A 12279-nucleotide genomic window follows, 5' to 3' on the forward strand; every position below is an offset into this window, starting at 1 on the left:
TTTATAATATGGTGACCAAAACTGGATGCAGTATTTTAAATGTGATTGAGACTTTTAAAGTCTAAGGCTCTTTAAAGTGGTACTAATATTTCACATGAACTTTATTCTAGTCTATCTTGGGAAAGGTAACAGGAACAAAAACAACCAAAGAAAAATCAGTCTGAAAAGGTTTTCCATCAAAGAAATAAATAATGATTTGGCAACCAAGGTTTGGAATAAGAGAACCTATTCTTCTAGTGAATGCTTATAAAATAGAAAGCAAAGAGTAAAGAGAAAGAGAAAATTAAAAAATAGAGTCCTTCAAGGAGCTCTGTTGGTAACAGTGCTTTTTAACTGGTTCATAAATGTTCATATGAACATTTCTGAGAATGATAAGAATGAGCTAACTAAATTTGTAGATTATTTATTTATTTATTTATTTATTTACCCCCGCCCCCACACCTTTGTTTATTTTTTTACAAGTAACTCAAGGTGGGGAACATATCTAATACACTTCCTCCTCCAATTTTCCCCACGATGACAAGGTCATTGATGATGCTGATTGGAAAGAGTTTTAAAACAGACTAAGAAAGTACTTGTTCACACAGCATAGAATTAACCTGTAAAATTCATCATTATAAATTCTGGTAGTGGTCACTATCTTAAAGGAATTTAAAAGATGAGAGGATAAATTCATGGATTAGAGGTATATGGAAGATGATTAATCATGAAAAAAGTCAATGTTAGCTTTAGGTTTGAGATAACATACAGGTAGTCCTCGACATATGTCCATAATTGAGCACAAAAATAAAAAAAAATTATTTGGGAAAAAATTGTCCAGTATAAATGTACAAATTATCTTCCATTACTATATACAATGAATAAACATTTGAAATTTCATATGATATCTCAGGGCTGCAGAATATCATATAAAGAAGAGGCTTTTTTCTTGCTTAATGGCAAGACATTTATAAAATATTGACAGAATACTGGTACTGCCTCACCTTCTTTAGAAATGTTTTATATTTTGAAACCATTATCTTTGCTAATTATAGTCCTGCTAATCTGGCATGATAAAATAGCATAATATGGGGTCAAACATTATGTGCGAAACTGAAAAGTATTATAATGATAAATTATACATGAAGTCTGATTTTTCTGATGTAAAAGTACATGATCTAAGTTCCTAGGGCTGTATAACACTTTTATTCTGCCAGGCCTTTTGCTCTTCCATAATAATTCTTACCACCTACAGCACCTTAACCCCTATTGGAACTTTGATAATAACTTATTCGAGGCTAGATTTGCTCCGCCTGCGGGAGGCCCCTCTCTCGCAGGTTTGGCCCTTGGCTCTTTCAAGGGCCCGCCTCGAGGACGGGTTCGTGGACCCCGAGAGGTGCAGGAACCGGAAGCTAAGGGGATTTTTAGTAAAATGTTTTTTATCTTTTTTAGGGGGTTCCAGGGTGGGGGGGAGGGCTATTCAGACCGGGAGGAGAGCCAGTGCCGGACAAATAGGTGAGTCTAGGAAGGACGGGGATGCGGTGGTGGTGGGGAAAGTAAAGATCATTCGAGCAGAGGGTTGTCCTATTACAACGGTCGTGGGGAGGAAGGGATGCGAGGACAGGATAAGATCTCAAGGTCGGTTGGGAGACCGTGGCTGCTGGTTACGCCCGGTCGCTTGTACCAACCCCTGCAGTCTAGGTGGACAGATGCTACAGAGCCAGGACCTGCGGCTGATGCTTTGCAACGCAAGGTCTGTTACCAACAAGGCCCCCCTCATTAATGAGTTGATCTCAGAGGGGGAGCTAGACCTTGCTGGGATAACGGAGACCTGGTTGGGCCACGAGGGTGGTTTACCCCTTGTGGAAATGTGCCCACCAGGTTTCCGGGCATTCCATCAGCCCCGGGCCCTGGGTAAGGGTGGTGGGGTGGCGGTGGTTATTCGGGAATGTTTAGAGCCGAGGGAGTTCACTGTCCCTCAGATACCCGGGTGTGAGTCCCTTGGTGTGAACTGGGGCCCAGGGAGGCAGTGGGGCTTGCTGATTGTATACTTGGCTCCTCGCTATGCATCAGCAGCCCTGCCCGAGCTCCTCGAGCTAATCTCAACGACGGCAATTGAGACTCCCAGACTTCTGGTCATGGGGGACTTCAACTTGCCGTCAACGGGAGCGGCTTCTGAGGTGGCTCGGGAGTTCATGGCTTCCATGACGGCCATGGACCTGACCCAATTAGTGCAGGGCCCCACTCACGAAGGGGGCCACACACTGGACCTCATTTTTGTATCTGAACAGTGGACGAGTGATCTGGGAATAGGGGATTTAGTCATCACGCCCCTGTCATGGTCAGACCACTCATCCCTTCGGCTGGACTTCCCTGGCGCTATCCCCCACCGCGAGGAGGCGGAACCAGACTCTATAAACTGGTACCGCCCCAGGCACCTGATGGAATCTGACAGATTCCAGACGGAGCTTGGGCCAATACCTGTAGCCTTGTCCCGCTCCCGCTCCGAGGACCTAGTGACTGCCTGGAATAGGGCGACGACTGGGGCCTTGGACCGGATTGCGCCTTTGCGACCTCTCCTGCGGCATCGACCCACCCGGGCTCCTTGGTTTACTGAGGAGCTTAGGGTGATGAAGCGCCACAGGAGACGTCTAGAGAGCAGGTGGAGGTCCTCACGCTCCGAATCTGACCGAACACAGGTAAGAGCCTATTTGCGGACTTACCTTGTGGCAATAAGAGCGGCCAAACGTAGACATTGTGCTGCCCTTATTGCGTCCGCGGATAACCGCCCTGCCGCCCTGTTTCGGGTGACCCGCTCCCTTTTATCACAGGGGGCGCGGGAGACACCCTTACAGGGTAGAGCAGAGGAGTTTGGGGAATATCTTCAGGACAAAATCGATCAGATCCGGAGCGGGTGGACCTCCGTCAGTGGACCAGACGAGCCGCCAACAGCGAGTCTTGAGAGACCATTCTGGGAGGAGTTTGACTCTGTTGCCCCCGAGGATTTGGACAGGTTGCGTGGACAGCTGCGACCCTCCACATGTTTAATGGACCCGTGCCCCTCCTGGCTGGTACTGGCAGCCTGGGTGGTGACACGAGGCTGGCTCCTGGGCCTGGTGAACGCCTCACTGGGTGAGGGATACTTACCAACCACCTTGAAAGAGGCGGTGGTGAGACCCTTGCTCAAGAGGCCTTCGCTCGACCCAATGGAGCTAGCTAATTATCGTCCAGTCTCCAACCTCCCCTTCTTGGCGAAGGTTGTTGAGAATGTGGTGGCGCAGCAATTTCCACGACACCTGGACGAATCCGACTATCTAGACCCACGCCAGTCCGGCTTCCGACCCGGGCACAGCACTGAGACAGCCTTGGTCGCGTTGGTTGATGATCTCTGGAGGGCCAGAGATAGGGGTTGTTCCTCTATCCTGGTCCTATTAGACCTCTCGGCGGCTTTTGATACCATCGACCATGGTATCCTATTGCGCCGGTTGGAGGGGATGGGAGTCGGAGGCACCGTTTTGCAGTGGTTCGGCTCCTACCTCTCCGACCGGAAGCAATGTGTGTTGACTGGGGGGCAGAGGTCGTCCCTGAGGCCACTCACTTGTGGGGTGCCACAGGGTCGGTCCTCTCGCCTCTCCTGTTCAACGCATATGTGAAGCTGCTGGGTGAGATCATCCGTGGTTTTGGGGTTGAGTACCACCTGTACGCTGATGATACTCAGCTGTACATTTCAACCCCAAACCACCCCAACGAGGCTGTCGAAGTGATGTCCTGGTGTTTGGAAGCCGTCGGGGTCTGGATGGGGGACAACAGACTCAAACTCAACCCCTCCAAGACCGAGTGGCTGTGGGTACCGGCACCTCGGTTCAGCCAGCTGACTCCATCGCTGGCCATAGGGGGCGAACAACTGTCCCCTGTGGAGCGGGCGCGCAATTTGGGCGTCCTCCTTGATGCCCGGCTGTCAATGGAGGACCATGTGGCAGCCGTGGCAAGGGGGGCGTTCCACCAGGTTCGCCTGGTGCGCCAATTGCGCCCCCTACTGGACCGGAGTGCCCTGCGCACGGTCACTCATGCGCTGGTGACGTCTCGCCTGGACTACTGCAATGCCCTCTACATGGGGCTTCCCTTGGGACGCATCCGGAGACTGCAGCTAGTTCAGAACGCAGCCGCGCGGGTTATTATGGGGAGTACACGTTACTCCCACGTAACACCTCTCCTGCGTGAGCTGCACTGGCTACCTGTGGCCTTTCGGGTGCGTTTCAAGGTATTGATCACCATCTTTAAAGCATTGATCACCATCTCCATGGCATAGGACCTAGTTATCTGCAGGATCGCATCCTACCACACACGTCCCTGCGACCTATCCGCTCACACAGGGAGGGGCTCCTCCTGGTGCCGTCCGCTAGGCAATGCCAGCGGGCGACACCTAGGAGTAGGTCCTTCTCTGTGATGGGCCCAACCCTCTGGAATGACCTCCCCCCTGACATTCGAACTACCACCGACCTCAGTTCCTTCCGTCAAAAGTTAAAGACTCACCTATTTCAATCAGCTGGCCTGGCACTTTCTTAGTTTTACCCCCGGGGATTTATTTTAATTGGGTTTGGGGTTTTAATTGGGATGTTTTTAGGTATTTATTTCTTGTACAGTCTATGTCCCCCTCTAAATGTATTTTAAATGTATTTTATTGTTATGACGGTATTTTATTTGCATTGACTGTACACCGCCCCGAGTCCCTTTTTGGGAGAGGGGGCGGTCTAAAAATCTAATAAATAAATAAATAAATAAAATAAATAATATAAACAAGCCATTTTGTAAAGATCTATCAATCTAATCTGTAAAACACAAAGTGATTGTGTTGTGATTTGATGTCAATGCCTTATTTTACTGTAACAGAGAGAGTCGGAAGTCAATGCTTTGTTTTCTCCCCCACCCCGCCCGCCTATTTTTCCTCACTTCTCTCCCCCTTCCCCCCTCACTGCTCTTCTATTTACTTTTGTATTTTGTATTTTATAATACTCTATAACTCAGGGGTGTCAAACTTGCGGCCCACATGCTTCACATGCTGGACCCACCCCTGCCCGTTTAGCAAAGAGGGGAAAAGTCCTAATATGTCACATGACGCTGCCGTGACAGCGTGAGTTTGATGCCGTGCTATAACTCAATTTTAAAAAATGCTTATAGGGATTTTTCCAGAGCCTTGAGTGCAGCCCCAGAGGTCCTCCAAAAACATCTACTGGGTTATAATTATTAAATTACTTATTAAATACATGGGAAAATCCCATTAATTGTTTATGCATTATAATTAAAGCAAATCAGAATTATTGCTTTGGTCCTATTCATTTTTGTACTCTGGTCTCATCTACTTTTTCACTAGAATCTAGCCCAGAATTTTTGTTGCTGAAAGTGAATTGTTCAGAGATCTGCCCCGTTTTCTTGCCGCAGTTGTTAAGTGAATCACTTTAGTTAAGTTAATAACGCAGTGGTTAAATATATCTGGCTTCTCCTTGACTTGAACCCCATTGAAAACACTTAGCAAACTCTTGTAAGTCGAGGACTATCTGTCTGCCCAAACATATTTTGAATTTCTGATAGGTTGCTCGATATCAATTTGCATGGTTTCTTTTCCGTTGTTTTGGATCATATTGGTGCAGTGATGGGCAAGTTTATAACATTACAGGGGTGCAAATTTACACAGTTTATTCACTTAGAAATTGAGAAAGTCAGCTGATAATATACAATTTATTTCTCCCGAAGTTAGTGTTTGTTAAGACTAGTGTTGGGAAGCAGACCCTCTCCTAACACCTTTTAGTGTACTTAATTTTGACAGAAATTGCCAGGATCAATAAAATGCAAAGGTAGAACAAATAATCAGTTGATAGGGAGAGAAACATTTTAATCGTGACATTTTTAGTGTCACATCAGCCATAATATAAACTTCTAGAACGAGGAAAGATTAATTCGGTCTATGTAGATTAGGGTGACAATGAAGCATTTAGAATCTTAGCTGAAAGAAGCTTCCTGTTTCTATGGGAACCATCATTCACAAATGTTCTATGCAAAAGCTATAGCTGAAATGGGTGTATGTGGTATTGTTTTAAATATGAACCCAATCTGAAGTGTTGGCTTCAGCAGTCAATTTTTCTCTACTTAATAGGAGGCAAATATTGAAAAACAAAATGTTTCTAAAACTATTTGTATTAGAAGTTAGATGGGAAAACTACTTTCTCTACCCAGGTAGGGTAGATTTTCTAGCCAATGAGCATTTGTTGGTGGTTTATAATCTGAACCCCGCCCCCCCATTTTTTTAAAAAAAAACTAGTAATTGTAATTGATACCAGCACAAGGAGCTACTTTTCCAGCAAAATAAACTGTGAACTAGATAAGTAGTAATATCAAGCCTTGCAACTGGTTCTGCAAACTCAGGGCTGTATTTAATAGATATGTTAAGTGCTTCAGAAGTGTAAGGGTATCATAACCACCACCACCCCCGCACCCTTTTTTAATTCGCAGAAAAAATAAACAATACAATTGTTTATACAATGTCTATCAAAACATTTCATCGTGTGCTTTATTATTGTTTTTTGGAACGAGTCTAAGCATGCTATAAGTCCTTCTGGATCAGACCGAGCAAATCTTGTTCAGCATTTTTGTTCCCATCTAGATGCTTCAAGGTGACATTTATAGTGGGCATCCTTTAATTTCCTCAACAAAACAGCACTGTAAGATAGACTTGTCTGAGACAGAATGATTAGTCCAAAATTACCAGTGAGTCCTGATTCCACTCCCCAAAACTAAGCACTATAATTCATTGTTGGGTGACAGTTATCTAATATTTAGAAGTGTTTGACTTTCAGTTCTGGTGGCAGTGTAAAACCACTTTGATTAGTAGCTGTTGAGAATCTTCTCCTCTGTGACTATTTAGTTCAGGTTGACTGTCTTCAGATAACCTCTGGTTGCTAGGCTGCATTAAGCTTGGTGAGTCACAGGTAACATTAGTCTATTCCAATTCCTATCATTTTCACATTTGTTCATTCAAAGTTTGTTTCCATTGCCGCATTACAAAAGGAAAGCATATTTTTAAATATGGGGAGGGGTTCCTCACAAAATACACACATTTACTAGAGAGGTGCATCTGATTCAGTTGCATCTCAAAGTGGTTTAGACTTGGTCTTGGTGTCTGAGGTCAAAAAACACTATTTCTGCTTATAAATGCTGTAGAAATAAAGAAGGAAGCTGACTGGAAGAAACTTCTAATCACAGTTCTTTGGGGGCACAACTGGAAAAAAAATGAGTCAGGAGTGTTGTATTATCCTTAATAAACCCAAAGGTGCTTTTTCAAAAGGCAACTGAACTTACTTTGTTTAAACAAAAAAAGTCTAGTTGCCTTTTGAAAAAGCACCTTTGGGAAAACCATGACCTGGAAGACTGAGAACCTCCATAGAGATCCTTAAGAAGCATATGCTCAGCTGAAAAGTTTCTTGAAAGGAAAGAAAAGAAAAAGAATGAATGAATGAATGAATGAATGAATGAAAGAAAGAAAGAAAGAAAGAAAGAAAGAAAGAAAGAAAGAAAGAAAGAAGCCGGAGTGATTATTCCATTTCTTATCTGTTAATAGTTTGTCAGATTTCTATCAAATAATATAAACATTACACACCAAATAATAGGACATCCAGGTTTGTAAAGACTCCTTTGTGCTATTCCATCATCCCTGATGGCCAACTATTTAAGAAGAATTGTTCCCAAAGGAGTGGCAACAATGCCGATAAGTACCATTCATAAGCCCTTTCCTTTTTTTACGTCAAAAGTGCATGTTGCAAAATCCTACAATTGTTTTTCTAAAATTGGACAGGCTTCCTTTCCTTCAAACCCTATTGTTGCTACCAAATTTCATCCCACTGTGTTTAAACATCGGTTTCAATCTTTTGGAGTGTTAGTTAATAGAAGCAGAAACTTTGAGTGTCTTACTTCTTGCTCAAGCCGTGAAACAAATTGGGCAACCTTTAATTTGGTGATTTGGGCTATTTTCTGAAATAGATGCAAATGTAAACTCGAGTTAAATCTACAAGTTCAATTTGCAAATAATTAAATGACAACTACTCCATCATAACTATTTAAAAATATTGTAGATGTTGCAATGATTTCTCTCTTGAGGAACAGACCAGCCTGTTTATAGGACATGCCCCCTCCTTCATTTTCATCTCTATGATTCATACATGGGACATGTGCCTAGTCCATGCCTATTTGAAATCCTTTAGAATTTAGAGAATTCATGGCAGAAATCTTTGTTTGCAAGGTATAAATTATTAGGGTGCAGCTTCAGTTCATAATTACCTGCTGCAAAGATTCCATGTTTGTGCTGTGATTTCAGCCCTTTTGCCTCATCTGTTTATTTATTTTTATGTTTTGTGCTTGTCTTTTTACTGGTTTGTGGGTGGCTTTCACTGTCTGAAGAGCTACGCATAAAGCATTATTTGTCCCACTCTCTCAACTTTCTTTCTCTTAAAGGATATTCCATAAGTACAAGCATGTCAAGCAGAAAGAATCATAACAATGCATTAAATTCCAGTTGAGAATATTTATTGCTCAAGGCTATACACAAGAATGTAATCAACTAAAGCTCAGCACTAAATTGGTGCTTGAACTTAGACCATTTGTGGGAACATAATGATGTAGGTTGATGACTCCTTTAACTCCGCCTTTTAGCTCTGCCCAGTCTTCTCCCACAAATAATTTGCAAAGGCAAATCACTCACCTGAAACTCAATCTTTGTCTTGGAGAAGGTCACGCAACATATTCTAGAAGAATTACCCAGGAGATCACTTCCAGTTCCTGCAGGCAACGGACGCGCTGTCCACCACTTGTCTCCTCAGTGGGCTCCGTAAGGAGCACAGGGGGCCTTGGAGGGGGTCTCCTGATGCAGGGCGGCTCGCTGGAATCCCCCGGACTCAGCGGCAGCCGGCAGGGGTGTTTTTCAGCCTCGCCCCAGGAGCCAGGGAGCGGAGGGGGGGCATGGTACAGCTTTGGGCTGTCCGCCCTTTCGCTGAATGGGCTTTGGGAGGAAGGAATTAATCCAAGGAAGAGCGGCTGAATGCTAGTGGTGGGGGAGCCATCCTGATCTCCTTAATCATCGTTAAAGGATAAGCAGCAGACTATTGTAAGTTCATGTTCAACTTATTTGAAACTGAAGATTAGAGGGGGGTGTTTCTTCTCTTTACCCCCCCCCCTCGGATTAAGCGGCATTTGAATTAGCTCTCTCTGTATTGGAATTGAGAGAGAATAAAGGCTGACTCGTCACTTGAACTAACTATGTGAGAAAGATTGCTATCACAATTGCAAAAGATGATTGCTGAGCTGTTCTTTTTAAAAAACTTTATGGAGATCTCTGTTTTTCTCCCTGTGAAAGGAGGAGCCAAGATGGCTCCCTTCCGTCTTTGTTTTTGCACTTACAAATGAAGTCTGCCTTTTGAAACTACCTTTGGGGGGGGGAATCCCTCTGGTATTGTTTTATTACCCTCTCTGAGGGAAACCTGGACCTCTCCTGTTACGTGGTCACGGTTTCGTTCCTGGACTTTTGATTATTTGACTTTCCCCTTTCTGGTGTGCCTCAGTGCCTTGGAACTGTGAAGGAGAATTAACTTTTCCTTTTTGGATTTGCCTGCCTCCCTGGACTGGCACAGCTGCGCATGCCGCTGATGCCGTTTTCTTTGTAAAAGACTTATAACATCTCTGAACGCAGACAAATGGGGCCTAAGAAACCACCAACGGGCAAGTCATTTTCGGCTCCTGCGTCTGCCACCTTCAGTCCAAGCATGCAGCAAACGAAAATTACTTCATTGTTACAACAAGAAGGGTCTGGAGAGAGCTCAAAAGAACTATCTGTTACCCAAATGTTTCAAGAAATAATGAGGGGTCAAAATGAGTTGAAAAAAAAGGTGACAGATCTTAAAGATGAACTCAGAGGTGTTCAACATCATATTTCAGAAAACAAACAGAGAATTGTGGTGTTGGAGGAGGGGGAGGCTGGGCTGGGGGAGGAGGTTAAGTCAGTCCGGAAGGGAAATGTAGACTTGGAAAACTTTATGGCAAAAATAGAATTTGAAAGAATGTCCTTTTTTCTCAGATTCCAGAACCTACCAGAGACAGAAAATGAAGACCTTAAGGATATTATGAGTACAATTTTAGCAGAATACATTAAGGGAAATAAAGAACAGTTGTGGTGGGATATGGATCTGGTTTACAGGATTAATTCAACATATGCTAGAAGTCATAATGTTCCAAGGGAGGTACATGTTAAATTTCTCAGGAGGACCACAAGAGATGAGGTGCTAGGGGCCCAAAGGGAGGGACCACTAAAATATACAGATGAAGAAATCACCATTCTTATGCAAATTCTGAAAAAGATAAGAGAAAGAAGGAGGAAGTATTCCTCCTTATCAAAGAAATTATACAATAAAGTAGTTTGGTTTAGATGATTATTGCCAAAGGGACTGTTGATTTTTTGGGAGGGAAATAGAATTAGAATTAATACAGTGCAGGAGGCTGAAGCCTTCATTTAAAAACACTTTTCTCTCCTAGAGGACGAACATAGGGTAGGTAGTGAAAAGGGTAGCAAGGTACAAGATATGAAGGAGTGGGGGCTGTGGCTCCACCTGGGGACAGGGAGGAAGGAGCAATATCGAAAAGGCTCAGGTCACAAAATCAAAAGTATTTGAAATATTTGTAATTGTTGATATACTAGAAAGTGACAAAGGAAAAGATGATTGAACACATGATTGATACAGTGTAGAATAAGATTCTGTTTTTTGCCTATCTTTTATACGTTGTTTTTAATATTGTAAAAATTGTGAGATTTGGAGGGATTTCTACCACTAGCGTGGGAGCTGCCAAAATTTTCTATGTACCCTCTTACCTTTCCCCAAAAATGATTAAAAACCAATAAAATTCTTTAAAAAAAAAGAATTACCCAGCATACAGTATACTTAAAAGTCTCCTCATAGATGTCCATCACGAGCAAGATTTTAGACGAAAAGTCTTCAAAATGTGGATTCTGAAATTCTTCAAAGTTCCCTTTTCTTTCTCCAAGCTTCCTGCAATGAGCCTGAAGTTTCTTGGGGACTTTCTTATCTCTTGTTGAGTGTGCTCAGCTTCCACACCTTTTGTTCTCTTTTGGCAGGAATATTGCCCAACAAATGGTAGTACCCTACTAAAATGCCAGCATTATTCACTAGGGTAAAATGGAGCAATAAATAAATACCAGCCTTTTCATCTCCATTTTAGCCAGTTCCCTCATTGCTGGACTTATTGATTCAGATCATCCAATCTCATTTAGCTTCCTATATATAATAAATCAACATTTAGTTCCATATTTATGACTCTGTGTGTGTGTGTTTTATTAAAAAAAAACCTGTTTGCAAAGTTAAAAATATTTATCACAAAACAATACAAATCATCTTCCTGGCAGTTATAAATCTACAGTATATTTAAAACTGTTTTTCTTCTTTAAAATTATATAATATAGTTCCCTTCTCCCCATATTTTGCTCCTATTAATCAGTATTTTTTTCATTTCCTCTTCAAAATCAGAATTCATTTTTGTAGGCAGAAAATTTGCAATAGGTCTATTTTAAGGACTTTTTCTCCAGGCCATCCAGCTGCACAGCTCAATAACTGGGAGCAAAATTCTTCCCATCTCCATTTTAAACTCAAGATTATCCCTTTGCAACTGTTCTGCATTCATAGACCACCTTTTGCTGATTTCCATTGGTTCTGTGTCTCTTTCAGGATTGATTAAGGTGGCCTCATAGCCTCAAACCTAATCACTAGTTGTACAGTTTGGGTGGCACAGATCACTGCACATATTGGAAGACTAAGATAAAACACTGGCTTTCCTTCTACATTCTTCTTGCTTTTACCAGTCAATCTTTCAGAAGACATTAATCAATAAATGCCTTCTCCATTCAAGCAGAAATGTCATTTTCATTGAATACTCATCATTCAGTTTGGAGAACAAGTACCTTGCTTTTCTTTTGAATGATTCCATTCATGTGGTCAACAGTTTTGTTGGGGTGAAATTTCAACAAACATCAGAATTCTCAAAGGCTAGTGCAAGACACCACTGGTTTGTCAATCTTTTTATGTTTATGTTCCCAGTCTTGATGAAGACAGAGAGAGGCTCTTGGGCTAAGCCAGCGGTTCTCAAATAGTGGGGCGCGCCCCCCTGGGGGGGCGCGAGGCTCCGTAAAGGGGGGCGCGAAGGCTCCCTTTCCATCTGGGTGCAACGGCGGTGGCGTGGGCGAGGCATAAT

The 12279-nt window shown here is 43.0% G+C and overlaps 1 protein-coding gene across 1 annotated transcript in view; it reads left to right on the forward strand.

The window, feature by feature from the left end:
- DLGAP2 (DLG associated protein 2) overlaps positions 1 to 12279 on the forward strand; it is a 195721-nt gene that overhangs the window by 11358 nt on the left and 172084 nt on the right. The gene's annotated exons all lie outside the window — the stretch shown is intronic.

Source organism: Natrix helvetica (assembly GCF_964273705.1).
Source record: "Natrix helvetica genome assembly, chromosome: 2".
NCBI lineage: Eukaryota > Metazoa > Chordata > Lepidosauria > Squamata > Natricidae > Natrix > Natrix helvetica.